The 23,510-nt window shown below is 40.3% G+C and overlaps 1 protein-coding gene across 1 annotated transcript in view; it reads right to left on the bottom strand.

The window, feature by feature from the left end:
• raph1a (Ras association (RalGDS/AF-6) and pleckstrin homology domains 1a) overlaps nucleotides 1-16,945 on the bottom strand; it is a 70,137-nt gene extending 53,192 nt beyond the window's left edge. The window contains 1 exon segment of the mRNA XM_062432257.1: nucleotides 16,822-16,945. The gene's annotated coding sequence lies outside the window, so the exon portion shown is untranslated.
• Nucleotides 16,946-23,510: the final 6,565 nt, after the last annotated feature.

The raw sequence follows: 23,510 nt of genomic DNA, 5'->3' as shown, positions 1-23,510 counted from the left end.
CCAGGCTCATAACTCAAGCTCAATTTTTGTAAACTGTCATTGTGTCACTTAACAAAGTTTTGATATTTTTAGGTTACAATGTAACCAGTTACAGACTGAGTTCATAGATGCGCTGTCCAGGGTTTCTCATACCTCAAACCTGTGCTTCATCTTCTCAATAACACTGTTCTGACTCTAGCAGAAGATGACACACACCTGACAAAAAACATGAAAGGGGGAATTCTCCAGTATTTAAATGAGAAATACTCTGACCGTGCAATAGATGACCTGCTTGACATGGCCTACCTCCTAGATCTACCTTTCAAAGCAACATACAAAACAACATGCGTTCAAAAAGACTAGTTGCCCCCTCCGACAGAGATGCAATTGAAATTGAGCTCAACGGCTACCTGCAGGCACTGTTGGTTGATGGTGAGGCAGATCCACTGGAATGGTGGAGGCTGCACCAAGCATATTTCCTAGGAGTGGCAAGCTTAGGCCAGGAAGCACCTTTCAATTCCTACAGTACCAGTAATGCCCCTTCACAGAGTGCATTCAGCACTGGTGGCAACTTGGTGACCTACCACAGGTCTGCCCTGAAGCCAGAGACACTTAACAGACTTGTATTGCTGTTTAATAGCCAGCAGCAGCTCCTATAAGCAATGAGGCTGGCTATGTAAACACGTGCAGACAGGAATGTTGAGTATTAGGAATAAGGCCATACTCAGACCAAATCAGGTGTTAAAAGTGCATCTCTACAGGATTGTGCGGTGACGGGGGAAACCTAATTGTACTTTTAACGTTATCAAATGAAGAGTAATATCGTCCCTAGGGCTGGGTACCAGTACTCAATACCTTTAAGGTATCAACCGAAATAAATCGATACCATGTAGTATCAAAATGACTCCTGTCAAACGATACCTGCAATCAATCCGTTTTGCATCCAGAACAAGAAAATATGACTATTTGTATGGACTTGCTCACAGCCAATCAATGCAAGCGTTCTTCGATATAATGCTACATATGATTGGCCCACTTCCACATAGGCTACAACCCATCTGTGTTGGTGGAGTCGGGGTAAATTTGAGTTATCACACTTAGCAGTTCAGCAGCCAAGATAAACGCTCTAAAGTGTGACTACACTACACGCCTGTTACGCCAGATACAAGCAAGTGCACAAAATGTGTGATGAGTATCGAATTAAGTATCAATATCACTTTAAGGGTACGTGGATTGGTAGAGGTATCGCAATTTTTTAAAGGATACCCAGCTCTAGTCCCCCCCTCATACTAGTAATGTCTTTGTACGCCCTCATGGCAGGCTTGTACAGCTCTGATTAGTCTGGCCACTGGATGTGATTGGCCACTGTAGGATAACGTCAGATTGCATTTAATCGAAAGTCAATTTCTTGTTCAACTTTTTCGCTGCAGGCTACTGCGTCTCCCATCCCTGCAGCCTAAATGCACTACCCCCATTCAAATGAATGGAAGGACTGGCATTTTCATTTGATTTGAATTAAAGTGTTGTTGTTTTTTTTTTTGCACTATGCAGGCCTCTTCTTACAATACTATAACTGAAGAGCAGCTGTTCATTTTGTAATTTAGTATCATGAGGGATGCATCGTGTCTGTTTGTTGAGAAAAAGGTTCCTGTCCTGCTGTACTTACTTTATTTTTCAATTTGATTATATGCTGCTAAACTTCATTGTATTTAAGGGGTTTGAACCATGAGGCCAAGTAAACACACACAGTGAGATGCTGCAAAAAGAAGTTATTTTGGACTATGCAGAAGCAATCATGCCAATTCCTGCAATACTATAACTGAAGTAGAGATACTTACTTTGAACTCATTTTGCAGTTTCATTGTGTTGAGTTGGTCATGGGAAAGAAACCGCTTGGCCTGCCTTGAAGTCAGTTTTATTTTTCTCTTTGTGATTTGATTTTGCAGCTTGATTTTATTATATTTCATGAATGTTTTTCAGAGATGAAAGTTACTTCAGAAAAGCTTTTGTATTCTTTTCCATTTATTATTGCAGTTTTAAACAATAAATGTTCTTAATACCCCTGGATTATGTGAAATATGTCCCAGTAACACAGTTAAGAGGACTGTAATAGCTGGCATGCAGTTGCTTTGCCGGTGCTTTACCCCTTCAGGAGCATTTATATTGAAATGTTAATAAAAATGAATATGCCATCATGTATACCATTAATGTCTATGTTTCAAATTACAGCATGATATACATTTTCGGCCATGCCACCCAGCCTTAAGCTGAAAAGACGATGGCTTCTTCAACAGGATAATGGTCCTAGACATACCTCAAACTCCACCATGGACTACTTCAAGAGACACAAACTAAAGCTTTTGTACTGGCCCCTGACTTAAGCCTAATTGAAAATGTGTGGGAAGATCTTAAAAGAGCTGTGCATGCATGAGAGATCAAAAATATTGCAGGACTAGAAGCCTTTTTACCAGGAAGAATGGGAGAAAATACCCAAAAACAAGAACTGAAAGACTTTTAGCTGGCTACAAAAAGCATTTGCAAGCAGTAATATCTGCCAGAGGGGGTGTTACTAAGTAAAGACTGTGTAGAGTGCCCAAAGTTTGCACATGCCACAATGTTATTTTTTATGTTTATACTTTTTAAGTTAGCCTAGAGAGGCTGTGTTTACATCTTTTTTCGATGTAAAAAAGTATTACCTGTCAAGGTGTGCCCAGACTTTTCATACATCTGTAGAGCCCTTAAAAATAAACTATTATCTATTATATAGAGAGGGTTAGGGTGATTTCAGATGCAGCCCCTGTTACTCTGTGTGTTTTTACTTATGAGCCACGTCAATGACGAGGCAATTTCCATCGCCTTCTGATGGACAATACATTTGAATTTTATATAAAAGGGCTTGAGTATTTCTCCGCCACTCCTAAGTCAATAGCGTTCATGGAAAGTATGAACTTTACAAAATGAGTGAATCACAGTGAGCCTCAACACAACACAGTCAAAACGAAAGTCCTGATTTCCAGCTGCACAGCCTGCCCCTGGATCTCCATGAGGGCTGAGAGACATAGACACAGAAAGACAAAGAGAGAGAGAGAGAGAGGGTAGGAGAGAGAGAGCGGCTTGGCGAGAGTGATGCTGCTCAGAGGAAAAACACGAAAGGGAAAAATAAAAGAATTAAAAAAAATAAAACAAAAAAAAGAAGAAATGAGATTAAATTTTCCAAGAATGAGGTCTTTGCAGTAACGGCAACAGCAGCCAGAATGACTCTACATCTGTCTGGAATTAAAGTGAGAGACAGACTGCTGATGTTGGTTGAAAACTGTATTTGAACTTCAGTGTTTTGTTCATGCTGGAGATGAAGTGAAGCTGAATAAAAGCCTGTCCAAAGCTTCCTGCCACAACCGATCCATGCTAACATTCCTCTCTCTTACTGAGTTCCGGTCTGCGCGAGCATGGAGTAGACGCATTTACTTCACTCTCCCACCCACTTTATAATTAAATAAAACAAACCTTAAACTTAGCCCCTTTTTCACAACATTACGATCAATAAACAATTTCTATTACCTTTTTACGACCGACTTCACGAGAAGATGTCCTCAAAGAACGTCAGAAATACCAAAAAGGACGAAAATACCACCAAAGACAACGCAGGTGCTAGCCGCTTTGATATGGATGCCATAGCCGCCATGCTAGAAAAACACAGAGCAGCCCTTTCGACCGACTTCAAATCTGCGTTCTCAGCCCTCGAGTCAAAGCTAGATGCAATTCAAGCTAAAGTAGAGGACCAGGATAGACGAGTGCTTTCCCTTGAGTCCAATGCCAATGCAGTCAGCGACAGCATCACAGCTCTGGAGACTACCTGTTCAGCGCTAGCCGACGCCAATGCTAAGCTACAGGCTAAACTCTTGGACTTGGAGGGACGCAGCAGAAGGAACAACATACGTATTATTGGCCTACCTGAGTCTGTTGAGGGCACCCGCTCCACTGAATTCTTCGCTGGGCTCCTGGTCGAGGTACTGGGTGATCAAGTCCTTACTTCAACACCTGAATTAGACCGTGCTCATCGTGCCCTCACTGCCAAGCCAAGCCCAGGGGGAAAGCCTCGATCAGTCATCATCTGCTTTCACAAGTTCCAAACTCGAGACCTGGTCGTACGTGAATCCCGCAAATTGAGGGGTAAACTCCAATATCGCGGCGACCCAATACACATCTTTGAGGATTACAGTCCCGACGTGTTGGACCAGCGATCTGAATATCGGGACGTCATGAAAGAGCTATACAACCTTGGCCTCAAACCTGCTTTGCACTACCCAGCTAAGCTGTTCGTCACGCCTAAAAACGGAGGCAAGAAACGGCTTTTCTCAGTCAAAGAGGCTCATGACTTCATATCTACACACCGCAATCTACAGCCAAAGGAGTAGGGATACTCCGCACACAGAAGACGTTCTTCAGGAGACTTTTACAGCCTTTGGGCTCTGCAGCCGAGCAGTGCCGGGAAACCAATGTGCCGTGAGTTTGACATTGAAATGGACAGTGGTTTGGTTTTGTAGGCTGGGCGGCTATTTACCAGTTCTTAAGCTAAACGGATTTTATCTTCTTCTCGTAAGACGTTGATTAGACAATATTTTGTCACAACGAGTATGGCCAGCTAATCTTAATCTGGCGTTAACTTTGATCTGGCTTTTGCCGTAATTGTAGCCAATATGCTATGTGTTACTGTTGGAAAAATATGTTTTCTTTTTTTTCTCTAATGGGCTTCTATTCATTATTCTCTTGCGTAGACCAACTTTACACTGTTGCTTGGTATATAGCTTGCCGCGTGGGCTATGCTCTGTGTATAAATGTATTGTTTATTATAAATTGTTTATTGGTAATTTTATGATAAGAATGGGGGCAGACTTTATAGTTCGGTGGGCTGTGAGTTCGAGACAGGTGAGCCCAAGAGATGTCTCCCATTAGTTGGAGCTGCCCCTTGGGTAGTCTCCGGGCTAGGGATGGGAGGGGGGTGGGTCATTGTTTATGGTTTTCATTTTCTTTTTCTTTTTCTTTGCCAGCCGACATAAGTTATCTCCTCAGTTTTCTTTGTGACAGTGATGATCTACTTTGCTTTACAAAAATAGATAATGACACATAACACCTATGCAACTCAAGTGCATGGAAGGGGCTACAAGTTAGTTAGCTGGAATGTAAGGGGCCTTGGTCATATTATGAAACGTGCTAAGGTATTTACTCATTTGAAATCCCTGTCTGCAGATATCATGTTTCTCCAGGAAACACACATCAAGCACACTGCTAAAGGTAAACTTAGGGTCAGTTGGGTGGACCAATTATATGAATCAAATTTCACTGCTAAAGCGAGGGGGGTGGCAATTCTAATTAGGAAAAATATCCCTTTTATAAAGTCTTCTACAATTAACGATCCCAATGGCAGATTTTTAATAGTGACTGGCACCTTGAACTCTGTCCCAACAACATTAGTTAATCTATATGCGCCTAATTTTGACAATCCTGACTTTTTTCAGAAGGTCTTCGACATGATTCCAGACCTCTCCAATACTAATGTTATAATTGGGGGGGACTTTAATTGTGTCCTGGACCCCCTTCTGGACAAGCAGTCTTCCAAATCCCTCCAAAAGTCGAACTCTTGCATTCGCCTGAACACTCTGTCTGATAACTTCAACCTAGTTGATATATGGAGGCTCAAGTGTCCAACTGCAAGAGACTATTCCTTTTTTTCTCCAGTACACAAGTCGTACTCCCGCATTGATTATTTTTTGGTTGATTCTAAATTGCTATCAACAGTGGAAACAGTGACGTACCACCCTATTGTAATATCAGACCATGCTCCTTTGTCCATGGTACTGAAAATAGGGGAGGTTGCAGGTCGTACTCAATGGCGCTTTGATCCCACACTGCTTTCTGATGAACAGTTCACTGACTTTCTCCAAGAACAGATCTCACACTTTATCACAGACAATGACACAGGCGATGTCAGTGACTCCACCCTGTGGGAGGCACTGAAGGCTGTCATCAGGGGACATATCATAGCGTATGTCTCTAGAAAAAGGAAGGCGGAAGGCAGTAGACTGAAAGATATAGAGCGGGACCTATCTGCTCAAGAAGATTTATATAAGAAAACCCCTGAAGACGCCACTCTTGAAACAATCACAAACTTAAAATATGAATATAATACCATCCTCTCCCAAAGAGTTGGCTCATTGCTGGTTAAAACGCAACAAAAATACTTTGAGCTGGGCGACAAACCCCACAGTCTTCTTGCAAGGCAGCTGCGACACACACAGTCTACCCGTGCCATTCATAAAATAAGAGACATTCAAGGTCACCTCACAACAGATCCAGCCAAAATAAACAAGGCCTTTGCTTCATTCTATGAGGACATGTACCAGTCTGGGGTCAGCCCTACTGATTCCCAGCAAATGAATAATTTTCTAGAGAATAGCCAGCTCCCCAAATTAGATGAAGCTGCAGCTGAAGCAATGGATGCTGCCATAACTTTGGAGGAGATACAAGCCGCTATCTCTCAATTCCCTAACAATAAAGCCCCCGGACCCGATGGGTTCACCATTGAACTGTATAAAAAATACTCTTCCAACCTAGCCCCTTTGCTACTCCGCATGTTTGCCCATTCTAAAGATACAACAGAATTGCCACCTTCACTATACAATGCTAACATTGCTGTTATCCTTAAGAAAGACAGGGATCCTTTGGAAATGACATCATACCGTCCAATATCCCTCCTCCAGATGGAAACAAAAATACTCAGCAAAGTGCTGGCTAACAGGCTCTGCAAATACATAGCTAGCTTGATACACCCTGACCAGACAGGCTTTGTCCCTGGTAGACATATACATTTCAACCTAAGACGTCTATTCAACATTATGTATCAGAAACAGAATGAGGAGTCTGTGGTGATTGCCTTAGACGCCGAAAAGGCTTTTGATTATATTGAATGGAGGTACATGTTGACCTCCCTGAAATATTTTGGTTTTGGACAAGGGTTCATTAAATGGATTGAAGTAATTTATGCTCACCCTCAAGCTTCAATAATTACTAATGGTGACATTTCACAATCGTTCCGTCTCCACAGGGGTGTCCGCCAGGGTTGCTCCTGTTCACCCTATCTGTTCAACTTAGCCATTGAGGCCCTAGCCAGTCACATTAGACTGAATCAAGAAATAGCCCCAATTAAAATGCATGGTGTGGAGAATAAGATATCCCTTTTTGCGGATGACATTACTCTATTCTTGTCACGCCCCAAATCCTCCATCCCACCTTTATTACAGCTTATTGATACCTTTGGCAGTTTTTCTGGCTATAAGATCAACTGGGGTAAGAGCGAACTTATGCCCATATCAGACAGGGTTGACCTTAACTTTTTACGTACCACTTCATTTAAAATTACTAGAGACCAATTCAAAACCTTGGGTATCATTGCGGCACGTGACCATGGAAAACTCCTCTCCAGTAACTGGGAATCTAAACTGCAACAATTGAAACAGAACATTCAATTTTGGAACACATTGCCCATCTCCATGGTCGGTCGTATTAACGCCATAAAAATGGTTGTCCTTCCTAGATTCCTATATATTTTCCAAAATATCCCTGTGTTTATCCCCCTTTATTACTTTAAAAAGTTGGACTCCATCATATCCTCCTTCATATGGAATAATAAACTAGCTAGAATATCAAAAAAACACCTGTTTAAGCGCAAGGTGGAAGGAGGCTTTGGTCTGCCTCACTTTAAGCTGTACTACTGGGCTGCCAACATGAATGTACTACTGTACTGGCGTAATGGTTTGCCGATGGCCCACTACAATCAAGAAGCTGTACCCTCATGGCTTCAGATGGAAATATCTTCATGTGGTGCCACCTCCCTCCCAGCACTCCTTAATAACCCTGCAAAATTAAAGATACCTCTTTACATAAAAAATCCCATAATACTTCACTCTTTAAGAATTTGGAAACAAATCCAGCTTTTTCTTGGTCTGCCTAAAGTCTACATAGACAGTCCAATCTGTCACAATCATGCTTTCTCCCCGGCTTTAATGGATCCAGTCTTTTCCATGTGGAAAGCGAAAAATATTGTTTTTTTACAGGACCTGTACTTTGAAGGTAACCTGGATTCATTTCAACACCTACAACAGACATACGACTTACCGTCCACACACTTGTTCAGGTTCCTCCAAATTAGGCATTTTATCAGGACTCATATACCACACTATGAACATATGCCCAAACACAACACACTAGACAACCTTAGACGCCTCATACCAGGAAGCAGAGGCACAGTTTCTTCTCTGTATAGTATTCTAATGGCCCATGAGGAGGTGTCCACTGAAAAGGTGAAAAACGATTGGGAGCAGGAACTTAACACGGAACTCAATGTAACAGTTTGGGAGGGTATTTTGGATAGGATCCATAGCAGCTCAATAAACTCCAGACATTCTTTAGTACAGTTTAAGGTAGTCCACAGGCTTCACTACTCTAAAGCCAGGCTCCATGGCATTTACCCCAACATTTCTCCTTTATGCGATAAATGTAAACAACAACCAGGGACTCTTACACATCAGTTTTGGTCTTGCTCCAAGTTAACTTTATTCTGGTCTCTTATATTTGATTACTTTTCAAAGGCCTTTCATAAATGTATTTCACCAGACCCACTCCTTGCCATCTTTGGTTCAGTGGTGTATAACCCCATCCTCACAAGTTATGAAGGGCAAGCCATATCCCTCTGCACTCTGTTGGCCAGACGCCTCATTTTGCAACAGTGGAAGTCAGAGGCTAGCCCTCTGTTCCAGCAATGGCTTAGAGTGCTAGGCAATGTACTGCACATGGAGAGGTTGCGCTATAAGATCACCAATAAAGAAATAATCTTTCAAAGGATATGGCAACCTCTGTTGGACAAATGGGCAGACGTGTGAGACCATCAAAGCCCAAAGTGACACCCCTAGCACTTGAGCCTGGCCTCTTCTCTTTCTTTCCGCCGAATTTGTTTTGTACATTATGTTGTCTAACACCATCTAGTCATTTACCTCTTGCTGGCTTTTTTTTTTTTTTTTTTTTTTTTTTTTTTTGTTTCCTTCTTAGTTGTTTGTTGGTTTGTTTTTATGCTGGGTGGGGGGTGGTTGGGTTTGGCCTTTTTGGCCTTGTTGTTGTTACAAAAAAAAAGCAGAAAACCTGAAGGAGAACCTCTGTACTGTTATACTGTATAACCCTTGAGTCCTTCAATGAAGATATTTAAAAAAAAAAAAAAAAAAAACATTCCTCTCTCTGAGGATATTGTTCAATACATTAAAGAACAGGATAAGGTAAAGCCATAATGTTGCTATATTTAGAAGCTAGATTTTTTCAATGCTACTGTCAAAAATAGTTCTGCAGATAATAGTTGTTTTTTTTTTTTAAATCAATGCAGCAGAACTATCATATTTGTCTTCTTCTATTTCAAAACATAGTAATAATACCTGCAACGTAGCTGCTAATGTAGACTTGACCTGCAAACCACAAGCAGATATAAGGAGACAGCTATAGAAATCTGCTTCCTAACTCCAAATTTTCTTTCATTTTCAAATTCGTAATCAAGCCCCAATGAACACTGACTCAAGTGACATCACCCGAGGCTAGTTATTACATTTCACACAGCTCCCTCTGGACCTACAAGAGACTTTATACAACTTTTTTTTTTACACATATGCGGTAGTACTGAAAATTAGTGGAGTTCCCTTTCAACGGCTGACCAGTAAAATTGTGTTTGTTTTCCAAGGCTTCCCTGTTGTTTGACCACGTCACGAGTACTATGAGAGGAATGTCCTTTGCACCAACACCAGCCTCCCAAATGACATCCCTGACCTCTGAACCCTGAGGGATTGGTATGGGGTTTCCCTGATACACATACCACAGAAATCCCTTTTCCACTGTTTTTGTAAAGTGAAAGTGTTAATAAATGCACCTATTTTCTAAATGAGTGAACACATACACAGAGTCCATTTCACTGTTACTGTTCTGTTTGTCCTCTGTGTTGAGTTTATAGAACTGTTAACTAAGGGGAGGCAGAGGAAACCAGAGCACTGTTACCTCATCTGGATACTCCATTAATACAATGTGTTTGTTTGTGTGTGTGTGTGTGTGGGAGGGAGACACTCATGCAGGCTGAGTCATTGTATTCAGAATGTGCACACACACACACACACACACACACACACACACACACACACACACACACACACACACACACACACACACACACACACACACACACACACACACACAGAGTCAGCATTAATATGAGATATAAATGGGAAACAAGACTCATATGTGACTCTTAATGCCAAAACTTGTAAGAAACATAAACACACACACACAGCTGGTATAACAGTCAGTTCGGTCTATAGAGAGCACAGGCAGCTTGAGTGTTTGAAATAATACTGTGTGACCTTAAAATGTCCTTAAATGTCTTCAAACAATTATAATCAGTGAGTGCTTTCTCTCCTTCTTCTGTTGTGTACTTTTACTTCTTAAAAAACACTTCAACTTCTACTTGTATCAGGATTTTAATTGTTTTAAATTCAGTTTCCTGGCATTGGATTTTGATTTTATTTAAAAGAAATTAGATGCCAAGAAAACTTCTATTAGAAAAATCTAATATCTAATCCCAACCGGTAAATCTACCTCGGCCGGTCACCTGATTTGGGTTTGTGAGCTTCTGTAGCACAAAGCTCTCAAAGACCCAAACAATCTAATGTGCCAGAATTTCATTCACAATTCCTACAGTGACAATAATTTACTTGCAGCTTCATTTTCTTATTTAGAACTATGAAAGTTCCGTACATGTTACTATTTCAAATCTACTAACACAAATCTGCTTGGGTTACCATTTCCACCACTTACCACCACTTTATTTGCACCACTGAAGTGCCCTTGAGCAGGGTCCTAAACCCCCAACTACTGCAGTGGAGTGTCCTCTCAATGGTTAGACTAAATGGGACAGACTAAATTCTAGAAATCTCTAAAACAGTTCCAACAAAACTGACAATTGGAAACCTTTATGAAGGTAGGATTTGTTGCAGGCTGTTGCTTTAGGTCGCATAAATTTAAGCCGTCTTCTTGTAGACTTGTCTCTCTCATTAGCTATTGTGGTCCTGCACAGAAAATAGTGATGTAATCATCCAGAATTTAACTCCTAAATATCAAGCATGTTTGAATTTATCGGGGCAGCCCTGATAAGTCTGGCAACAGCTCTGCAGGTTCAAAATTGGACCTGTAAGCCCCTCACATTACCAGATAATCTGGGCTGGACATTGGTACCAACCAAGGTCCCAGACCAGATTTCCCCTGGTCTGACTGTTGGAAGGGGTGAATCAGGGATAAATCAGCCCAAACTCCTGTACTGTTGGCTTAAGTGTACCGTCTTAACTGTACTTACAGTAATAAACTGTCAACTGAGTGCATTTGTTGAAAAACTGTGAGAAGGGGGAAGGCAACATACAATCACATTCACCAAATGGAAAAAAAACTCTTTTTTTTTCTTATTCCAGCTTCTTAAATGTGAATATTTCTGGTTTCTTTAGTCCTCTATGACAGTAAACTGAATGTCACAATTACAAAAAAAAAGACATCTGAAGTTGCATATAAGGCTTACTGAAACAGTGAGATTATTTTTATAATAATAATCATTATAATAACAATCGTTAGCTGCAGCCTTTCATCACTCTAGACAATCTAGACAAGTATGTAGTATTTAGGTTAGCCAGCAGCCTGACTGGATCTCCAGGTCCAAATTAGCCATACTAACCACACATTAGCCTAGTTAGCCTAGAAGCCTCGCATTTCATTTGTCTTGCAACCATTATCACATTAAAATAAGCCAACCAGAAACTGGCCAATTTACACACACACACACACACACACACACACACACACACACACACACACACACACACACACACACACACACACACACACACACACACACACACACACACACACTCCAGTTTCTTCCTCCGGTACTAATGCATTTTAGTATGCAAGTGTCCTTGCAAGGTTAGCACTGACACTGCAAAACATACTGCACTATAGACTATTAAACACTAGTACCGCATTACACTATACACTACACTACAACATAACAGACTGTACTGTATATTAGCAGCATTTATGCAGATGTGAAATGGTGTTTCATGTGGTATGTGCACATTTAGGTGCTTCTTTGACAACTCATTTGTGGAAAAAAGTGCTTGCTTTTTGGATTAAAGTGATGGATTTGCAGCTGCCAAATGTCTCAAATATTTAAGCCTTCTTGAATGTATCAACCAGGTAAAGAATCAAAACAGTTCCTAATCACACCTGCATTAAAATGCACGAGAAAATAAAACTGACTAAATAAGAAATCCCGGCCTGGAGTGGAGTGTCGCTTGCAGATGAAGCCTGTTGTTCTTTCACACCCTCTCTGCCTGTCTTACCCTAGGGATGAGGAGGAATTTCCTGAGAAAAAGGAGGGATGACTTTTCCATACACTTGGCAAGAGGGAGACGGACAGAAATACAGACGGAGAGGAAGAAGAAAACAAAAAAACATCAGATGGTGACCTGGTTTGACCTCTCGTAGCCACTAGTGAGAATATACTGACAAACGGCACCAGAGCAGCTGATACAGATGTAACCAGTGCATTGATGTTTACAAGATGACTGCAGTTTCTGCCAGAGGAAGCACACAAGTCCCACATCGTCTCTTAATGCTCGCATCCCTGCCTCGTGACTGGAAATGCAGATGTACAATTCCCACAACAGATATCTAATAGACATTGCAAAGTTGCATTTTGACTGTCGTGCGTCAACTCAAGTGTTATATTACTCCCTATTAGCGCAAAAGATTCCTTATATACTCTGCTGAAAAAAACATACAGCACATATTGTAAACATTAGTACGTATTATTGAAGTAGGGAGCAAACAAATGAATGTCCACCTCAGATTTAAATGAAAATCAATATGTTTTTGACAAGTAGTTTTTGAGATAAATGGCTTTAAACCAAAGTGTGTCAATGTGAAATTCAGACCTGACGGTGACACTACAGAAAAGGTCAGCAAAATCATCAGGTATCATCATGAGAGGAAGATGAAGATTCACCACAAATTCCATAGCGGTCAGTAGTCAGAGATAATAATAAACTTTCTATCACACTATTATTACAAAATATTACAAAAAAGTTGGGATATAAATACAACAGAGATTCTGAGAGGGAGAGACTGAGGTCAACAATAGAGGCTAACATTACTTTTGTCTTGGTCAGAAGCGCTGATGTAACTTTGGGGTCAAAACTTGATTCCTTATTTCCTCCAGCCATCAATAGCATAACAAAAGATGAGAGGGGGAAAAGTGGAATGTCTACAGAGCCCTTCCTTTTTCTACCAAAAACTACATACAAGTCGAATGACATTGAAAGATACCCAATTTCTTACAATACCTTAATTCCCAAGGCCTTACATAGAACTACTCTCAGGAGACTAAAAATGTGATCGCTGTTGTTTCTCTGGAGCCATTTATAAACAAACTAATGTACCAAAAGTCTTCATGGCTCACAGTTCATGGTTTTTTTGACAACAGTGGAGATCTACAGAGGAAAACTATACTGTGTATCTTGCTGTACACAATACTTGTAAGTTGGATCAATTCATTGTTGGTTTGGCTTTGGTAACAATAAGAAAAATAAAGCCCATTGTTCAAATGTAATTTGGACAACATTTTGTTTCTGGGTTTGTTGTAACAGATTCTGGAAAGCACCTTTCCTGTTTCAACAAGACAGTTCCACCTTGCACAGATGTAAGTCCATAAAAAAACAGTTTCTTGTTGAAGAACCTGACTGGCTCATAAACAGCCCTGACCTCATGCCCATTGTACTGTACTTCAATGTGACTTGCAACCTCAGCCTCATCGTCCAACATCAGTGCCTGACCTCACTAATCCTGCAGCCAGGTTCCAAAATCTAGAAAACCATGTCATATTTAGTGTAAGACATTAGTACATACTTAATCACCATCTGAGAAAACAAATGTCATATTGCATCATGAGGTGTCTGCTGATTCACTTCAGTGTTAGTGAAAGCCAAATTGGCACAGTGCTTAAATAGGATCAATGTTAAGACAAAAACACCACCTTCAACAACTCAAACACAAATCAACAGAATATCCAAACTGCTTAATTGTCAGTGGATCCCTGCAGTGCAGTACAGTACAGTACAGTACAGAAAACACAGCAGCAATTAACACAAAAAGTGAAAGATACTGAATAAGGAAACAATGATCCTGAAGGTCTGAGGCTGACTGGCTGGCCTGATACAATCTTCAGCTGAAGTAGGGCAGTGGGGATTTTTATACTCCACTTAACCCTCAACACTACTGGGATATACTGAGTTCTGCCCCACTTACACACAAGTGTGTTATATAGAGGTGGAACATCTCAGTCTGTCAGAATGATTTCACTTCGGCTCTGATGGGCCCGACTATAGATTGCAGCACTGACACAGAATCCTCCATCACTAGCATTTATCAATTTTTTCTGTATAGTTTTTCCTTTTTAAAAGCCACAATAAGGCAGAAGCCTGTTCAAGTTTGCCTTGGAAAGGGAAGTGAAAGAGATCTTGGACACTTTTTTGGTATTTACTGAAATGGGTCTTTATATAGAGTATAGGAAACTGTCAAGTCCATTAAGGTCAAAGCATCAAATCCCAGCTTGCTGACATATCCAGTGATCAGATAATTCCTGATTTCAATTGTTTTGTTCATATTTTTGAAACTAAGATATCAAGCTTTGTTTTGGATACCAAACATAAGATATTATAACTAGTGGTAGTGTAGAAAAATAACAAATACCGAGCCCTAGGGAGGGTTTAGGAGGCATTCAGTCCAAAGAAATCCCTGCATCCAAAACAGCCTCTTTATTCATTTCAACTCTTGCAGAAAAAGTTGATCCTAGCTTAACTCTTCCAATCTCATCTGGCAACAAAATGCATTAGCCAATCAAATATGTGCAAGCGATGGGCATGTCCCTTGTAGAATTGTGCCAGAGATGGAGACAAAGGAGAAAATGACAATGATCAACTTTTACAGGGTTGGATGTCCTGCCTCAAAGCAGAATAAACTGCTGTGCATATGTCTTCAGAGCAAATTTCTCACCAGTAGACCTACAACACATGTAGTACTGCTGTTAGGGTTAGGGTTAGGGTAACATTTTGACCAAATACTGTGACCATATTGTAGGGATGATTATCGGTGCTTTCAAAAAAATACTTAAACAATAATATTTTTGATTAATAATCATCAGCTATGTGGATATAAGGACTAAGTAGGTAAAGGCAAATAACAGAACAGCTACAACAGTCTGGTAAGTATAGAAAATGACATCACTTTACTGTAATGCAGCCTTTAAAACCTAGAAAAGACAACACTCATGCCATATCACGATATTACAATAAGCAAAAAATAAGACGATATCTAGTTTCATCACGATATCGATATATTGTCCAGCCCCACACTCATCTTCATCAGTGGAATCTGCAGTGATGAACGCCATGATTCAGAATCATCAATCTACCACTGAAGTTACTGTTGGCTATAGTTCAATCTACAAACTAGGACCACAGTTTTTAGATGTGGATTTGATCCTTTCTGATTGATCCTTTCCACTAGTTATGAGAGCAATCAACCCTCCAAACTAATACCTCGACACTATTGCTCAACAACCTTAAACCTGAACATTTCCACATTAATAGCTTAACTTTACCATCAAATTAACCATTAATAATCACATCCTTAAGCCTAAACCCACATGTTTGGAGTAGCAGGCTGATCACATAACCCTGACAGGTTGCTCAGACAGTGAGACAGGTTTACCTGCATGAAGTCTGAAACATTGAGACTGTCTACAGCAGAAAAAAAGACAAGATGGTGAGACAGATTGAGCAGCAGGAACACAGACAGACAGACAAACAGACAGATGGCAGGCCTGCATGTCTGATGATGCTGAATTTAAGATGACTTCAATGAGACATGGAGCAAACCCCAGCCAGCCTGCTTAATAAAGAGGGAGCACGGATAAAAAACGACCCCACATGAAGGTGAAGTTAATCTCATTCAAGGCATTTGCATTAATTGCAATCAACTAAAATGCATAAAGTCAGTAGTGTGGCAGCTGCGGGGGAACACGCCCATAGCTGTGTAATGCTATATGAATGCCACGCCTTGCTTGTGTCAGCTCTGCACGCCTGGCCTCCGGAGCTGCAGCGCTCAACCTAAATATTCCGGCTGGAGAGGCGCTGTCAACCGGCTGCTGCTCCCCGGCGAACCTGCGCATCCAGGCCGGGAGTGTGTGTGTGTGTGTGTGTGTGTGTGTGTGCGCTCTGCAGGCCCTGCGGCGTTTAATAATACAGCACCGAACAACAAACATGCACAACGAATAACGGCACTCACCAGGTACAAATCAGCCCTGTGCACACATGCAGCCACCACTGAAATGCATTTAACCCGCTTAAGTGAATGAAAGCCTTTTTTCCCCCCCGTCTCCTCTGTGCAGCTGGTCGTTTTCTGAGTCACCCCCTCCCTCCACCCCTTCTCCTTTCTCTGCATACACATGCAGGCACTAACGGGCTTAATTGGCTTTTATTCCAGCAGGATGTTAATTAAAGGATCAGCTCTCCGACAACCTCACACAATAAATGTGTCGGTTTACACAGACACGAGTATAAAAATCCAAAGAGCAAAACAGCGAGGACAAACAGAAAACAGTGAATGTGGTGGGATAGAGATGCGTTTAGGTGAGGGGGGGATCGGGCTACTTACTGTGCAGATGCAGGGAGATTTGTGGGAGAAAAGCCGCAGCCGGCAGCAGGAGACAGCGGACAGACCTCACGGTGTGGCGGGCAACGCTTCGTCGGTATTTCTGCCGGTTTAGTCCCGGTTTTTTACCGACTCCCCGTTCCCAGATATTCCAGATTTCCCTGATTTCCCCTTCTGCCACACTGAATCCCAAAGCTGCTGTCACTGCTGTCAAATTAGAGGCAAGCAAAGTGGACGACTTCCGGCTGTGAGTTTCGCAATAAAATCCCCCCAGGCAGTGAAAATATCATCTGACAAAAAAGACAGACCAAATAAACGTATTGAGCCATTATTATTGAGTCATTATTATTTAGAACATTTTCAAATAAATTATGCTAATTACCATTAACTTAACAAAAATAGGGACACATTTGCCTCAGGGGTCCCCTTAGTTTCCCTAAGGGGACAATAAAAGTATATCTTATATATAATATCAACTTTTCAAATATTGTCAATTCTTATTCTACTTATTACATTATTGTTTCTTTTTTTATATAAATGTGTGTATGCTTTATGTTACCTATACTTTGTGATTTATGTCTGTGAAAAGCAGTATATATATATATAAAAAAGTACTTATTCATTCATAAAAAAATACTGTTCATTGTTACATATCTTAATTGACTTTATTTGCATTGCTTTTGCTTAAGGACATTTAAACATGTGAAGGAGCTAATTCTGTGAATAGACAACACTCTGCAGCTTGACCCTGTACTATGTGTACATTTGTTGTTAACATTTCCAGATGAACATTGCTCAGAGCCAAGTGAAATTATAGCCTATAGTATCAAAATGATTAACATATTTTCAATATTATTTTAAAAATAAAAAAACTACCAAGAAACACACTATCAAGGAATATGTATTAAGTAAATGGTGTTAAGTTTAAATAATGAAAATATATTTCTTGATCTTATATTGTGAAAATGAAATTACCTCACTTCCGGTATTTGGCTGTCGGGCTTGATGTATCCTTAGCTCTATTCCGGATCCCAAAAAACTCAGCGGGAGCGCGTATCCATGCCCTGCGCGTTCCCGTTGCCTTGTTTCCTGTCGTGCCCAACCCAGAAATCAGCCTCAACCAATCAGTCCTGATGAAGTCATTCTATTCTATTCTATTCTATTCTGTTGCATTCTATTCTGTTATATTCAATTATATCCATCATTTCTTTGCCATTTATTTTATATTGCAATGTATTATATTGTATTGCACTCGTCTATTCTATTCTATTCTGTTCAAATCTATTCTATGAATCAATTATGTTCTTTTCCATTGTGTTCCATTGTATTCTATTCTGTTATATCAAATTCTAGTGTTCATGTCTTTGACATTTCTTATATGTTGTATTGTATTCTATTTTGTATCTTTACCAAATGTCTGTCATTACACACATCAGTCAACACCTCGTTCAGTCTTTACAATGCTTTTTATACCAAAGTGTGACCTCTGGTGGTCTGAGTCTGGTATGAGAGAGAACTAAAGTGTTATGTTATTGAATCACAGCTGTACACACCACAAACTGTGTGCTCATAATACAGTCACAGGTCTGTTTAATGACTATGTGGCGCAACCCCTCAGTTATATCATTAATAGTTATTAGTTAATACTTAATGTTTCCTAATTAAAAATAATTCAGTCAGTGAATTAACTGTAATAATGATGTAACATTAAGTAGAATTTTAAGGGTTTGGTAATGAATTCTTTAATGGATTGTATTATATGGATTATTAGCAGCTCAAGAGTTTTAAGGGATAAACTCCTATTATACTGATGAACAACATAGAAACTATCCCTTAAAAGTTAAACCTTTAAAATAACTTAATTTTTAAGTTGAGGTGATAAGTCTTATCTTTAGTGCAGAACATCTTTGCTAACTTTGCACCAAGGACAACAATGGAAATAAGCCTTTGACTTTATTGTGTCATTCTTGACTCTTTTCCCCCAGTTTAATATCCTTCTTGTAATGCTGAATGAACTAAAGTAAAGGTGATCTCTATCATATATACTTTCATTGATATTAGCATTAAGGATGAATTAATTCAAAGTAATTTAGGGGGAGATTTTTCCTAGTGTGAAAGCACTTTCCCACCACTGCAGAGTCCCATGACCAGATCGGAACACTTAAACACATCTGACAGTGTTCAAAGGTGGGAAAATGGTGAGGGATCATCTTGCTCGAACAAATCCTACTGGGTGTACAGGAAGCTTGTGCGGAGGAGGGTGGAATCTGGGGGTGGGCATGAACTTCGCATTTCCTCCATGAGACGTTGCTAGGTGAAAAGAATTGGCTGTTAACTCTATGTGGATATTGTGTGTCGTGGACGTACGTGGCTGCCTGTACCCTCCCAAAGTCAACAGTAGCATTCTGAGTGCCAAGGACATAGTGAACAGGGAATACAGCCAGTGGAGAAAAAGGAAAAAGCTCAGGGAAAAAAACAACAACCACACAATACAACTGCAAAGGTGGATAATAAAAACAAAGGAGTCAGGGCTGTTAAAAGGGTAACATTTGATTCCTTCTACATCCATGCCGCTGTGGCTAACAGTAACAGTAAATCCTGGGAGAAAATAAGGCACTGCAGGCCATGTATAATATTGAAAGCATATACAGTATGTCAGAGTGTGGAGAGTATCCTACAGCAGAACAATCAGGCAGACAGCAGAGAGGAAGGAAGAGGAGGTGATGTGAGCTGCTCTGCTGTGAACCGCAAACACCCCACTTGCATATGTTGCACTGGGCGGGTGGCAACAATAATTATTGTCACCATAACCCTATAGTTATGTTGACCTTTTCACTACAGAAATATTTTGCAAATAAGTGAAATTCAAACCGCAGCTTTAAATCAGTACATAGAGACTCCATGTTGATCAAATACTTCATGTCATTCTTCCATCATTACAAAACTGTTACCGAACATTCACAGCCACAGATTATACACACAGAGGCACAAACAGACAGTTTTTTGAAGGTACAGTCAGTTGAAGCGGATATCCCCTGTTAGCTTATAGTTGGTGTAACAATGAATAAAATGTCAGCTGTTCAACAGAAAGACATTAATCATTAAAAACATGAACTGCATCACATTTCTCAGTGCTTTGACAACTTTCCAGCCCACAGCCCAGATCTCTATCTGAGGCTTTAATGACACAGGCATTTGTTTGTTCTAACCAAGCAGTCTATCAACTGATAGACTGCTTCGATCGAGTTGCAGGTACATACTCACAAACTCACTTCACATGCCTTTTCACACAAAATACAACCTCACTATCACTCAAAATCTACATTTCCATCAGTGTAACTGTAATTTCACATCCCCCCTCCAATCAAAATATGTTTTTCTTCTTGTTCCTACAGTTGGATGTTTGCACTTCAGTGTGCAGAATGAAGTTCGTGCAGAGTTTTTACATTCATCTGCTGAAGGGGAAAATATTTTCTCTGCTCATTGGAAATATGAGTTTTAAGGGGTATGAACCTACTAGTGGGAATAGTGAGTCTACAGTGAAATAGGAGACATCCTGTTTACAGCAGTTAAACTCTCGAAATGAAAAAAAAAATGTGCATGTTCATAGATTAAAGAATTGAACGAAGGAGAAGAAGTGAGAACTTTATTTTTGTGGGAAAACAATATCATAAGCAAATTATTATTATTATTAGAAACACCCTGAAACATGTCTGGATATTCTCTTTAAATACACAGTAGGTCATTTCTGCTGCTAGGCCTCATTTGATCAAAACAATAACAAACGATAGAGTTAGATGAATTTGTGAAGATCATGCGAGTTGTTGTCTTGATTGTTAAACAACCAGTTTCTCCCAGTTAGGATTCCTTCAGTGTCCATCATTTAAGAGACTTCACCTGGAGCCAAAATATCCTCAGAGGTCTCCAAGATAAATGCAGACTGTGATTAAAACTGATAAATACACAGAATAAAGCAGTTTCACATTAAAAAATAAGTGTCTTTGTTGGAGGGGCTCTGTATGAGCTAATTGCTGCTAATTTAAGAGCTGGACATCTGAGGATTAAAATCCTTAATCACATGAAAAGATATACTTAAATATGAACAAGATCTATAAAGTTTTTGATAAAGATGTGGCTTAAAACAGAATAAAAGTTAATGCATGGGAAGGTTTTTGGTGGACAACCACAACGCCAACGTATTATCTTGTATGCCTATCCTCTTTGCTAGATGCCTTTGTGGTAGGCAACCACAACGCCAACGTTCTCTCTCTGTAAGAGAGGGTATGATAGTAGTGATAGGTGACTAAATGAATCCGACTGTTGATTAAAATTACAGATTTCTCTTGGTTTGAAAAGTCAAATAGATATTTTACCTTTTTTTTGTTTTTAAATTTGGGCTTGTTTGCCTTTATTTATACAGTAACTGACATAGAGGCTGAAAGGCATCAGGGAGAGAGAGGGGTGCTGTGATTACATGGCATGCTACCACTAGGTTGCTCCAGATACATATTTTACCTTTAAGAGTGATATTAGAATGAAGGGTTAGGAAAAGCACTGCAACACCAATCTCTGGTGATTAAATTGTTCTGAACACACTAATTGTCACAGACTTGTGTTCCGTTCAACTTTAATGCACACAGTACAAAAGCCCAGTTTCTCATTGGTGGCAGTAAGATGTATACTTGAAGTTACATCAGTTATCAGTCTCTATAGCTTTTTCACTTATCTTTATCATGAAGACCTGGAAAGAGGATAGACCACAGAGGCAAAAGTCAAGGACACCATTCACACAGAGAGAGAAGAGACAAAGACACCACACACAGTCTGCTTCTCACAAACATTGGGAGCCTCTCTCTCTCTCTCTCTCTCTCTCTCTCTCTCTCTCTCTCTCTCTCTCTCTCTCTCTCTCTCTCTCTCTCTCTCTCTCTCTCTCTCTCTCTCTCTCTCTCTCTCTCTCTCTCTCTCTCTCTCTCTCTCTCTCTCTCTCTCTCTCTCTCTCTCTCTTATAGTAGACAGGCACCCACACAGCAACTCTCTTCTGGAATGAACCTGTAATCACTGTGAGAGAACTGCCAGACTCAGTCGGTGTCTGTGCGCCCTGAGTGCATTTACATCTTGCGTTAACATGCATTCTCTCTCATCCACTTAGGAATCACATTTTAATGCCAGGTGCAAACAGGGTAGATGTGATTGGGATGTGGTTACAAGGCAAGCTCATTGTTGCATTGCCCTTTCCGGTCTGTTGCTCCAGATCACAGATGGATATGGGTGGATGTGGTCAGAAGTGAAACACCTTTGTAGCTACTTGTGGCTATATTAAGTCCTCAAGGGCCAGTTCTCTCAATGTATGTTTGGTTTTATTAGCCCAAGGTTTAATATGTCTGATTTCTTTAAAAACATGACAGCGGGGAGCGGCCTGTAGCCAAGTGGTTACAACGCATGCCACATAACCGTAAATTCACTGGTTTGAGTCCGGCAAGGGACTTCTGTTGCATATCATACCCATCTCTCTCTCTCTCTCCGCTTGTTTCCTGTTGGCCTCTATGCCACTGAGTGTCTGCTAATAAAGGCAAGAAACAACACAAAAAAAGTAACAGCGACAAATTGCGTTACGAAAATGGTCCTCGTTATGCAAGATAATCAACACATCAACAATAGGAACTTATTTTCATAGTAAGGTAATTAGAACATTGTGTCTTACAGGAGATGCACATGTCACGCATTAGAAAAACATCCACACAAAAAAAGAAGAAGAAAGAAAAGAAATAAGATTTTAGTGTGAGGGTTAACTGGTGGGTAGTTCAAAACCCAATGAGATAATAATCCAAACTATGTAGGTGCTGGAAATCATTCTGGGCAATTTTGGGGGTTTTGTGTGTGCATGTGTACGTGGGTGTGGGGGTGTGTGTGATTTTTTTTATGACTACCCCCTCACCCTCTTTTTCCCTACATTGGTTAAGTCAGCCACTTCCTGTAGGTGGCAGCTGGCAGTCAGGGAGGGTCATTGGTGACACCTGACTAGGCCTCCACCAAAGTTATAACTACCAGTCCAGTCATATTGTCTCTCTTTCTCTCTCCTAGGCTCCAAATACCTGCAGGTTTTGGGTTTCTTTTGGCCCTTTTTCCTGCATTCAACAGCAGCATACACATTTCTCACTCATCCATACAATCCATTCACCACTGATGCTACTCTCCACACCGTGTCCTTTGTAAATAGTTATGTTGTTTTTTTCCCAAAAAATCCTTTAATTGGCACTTCAACCTGACTTGTCTACCCTCTTTGTCACATACACCGAGCCAGTGTGTGATAATATATGTGTGTGTATGTGTATGGGGGCTGATGTGTGAGACTTGGTTAGAAAAACCTTGAGAACATGTTTTGTTGTTTTACTTAAACATTTTTAGTCAGTCCTACGAACCTGAGCTAAACATTTCACCACAATTGAAATAGACATAATACCCCCAAAAAACATGCTGGTCCTATACTGACCTACCTACGTATATAACTTGAGGAGCCCGTAGTGAAACCCAATTCATAAGCAAATACTCAAATAATACTAAAAATACAAGGGCAAATAAACTAAACAAATACTAGCAAAAGTAGATTCTTTAAAAATGTAGTCAAATGACTTTCACCAGCCTGTGTGGCAAAGACGATTGCAGCTACCCAGACAGAGAGCAAACACCCCAAA

Source organism: Scomber scombrus, chromosome 13 (genome assembly GCF_963691925.1).
Source record: "Scomber scombrus chromosome 13, fScoSco1.1, whole genome shotgun sequence".
NCBI classification, from domain to species: Eukaryota; Metazoa; Chordata; class Actinopteri; order Scombriformes; family Scombridae; genus Scomber; species Scomber scombrus.
The sequence above is the reverse complement of the archived record's forward strand: the minus strand, read 5'-3'. Positions and strand labels throughout refer to the sequence as shown.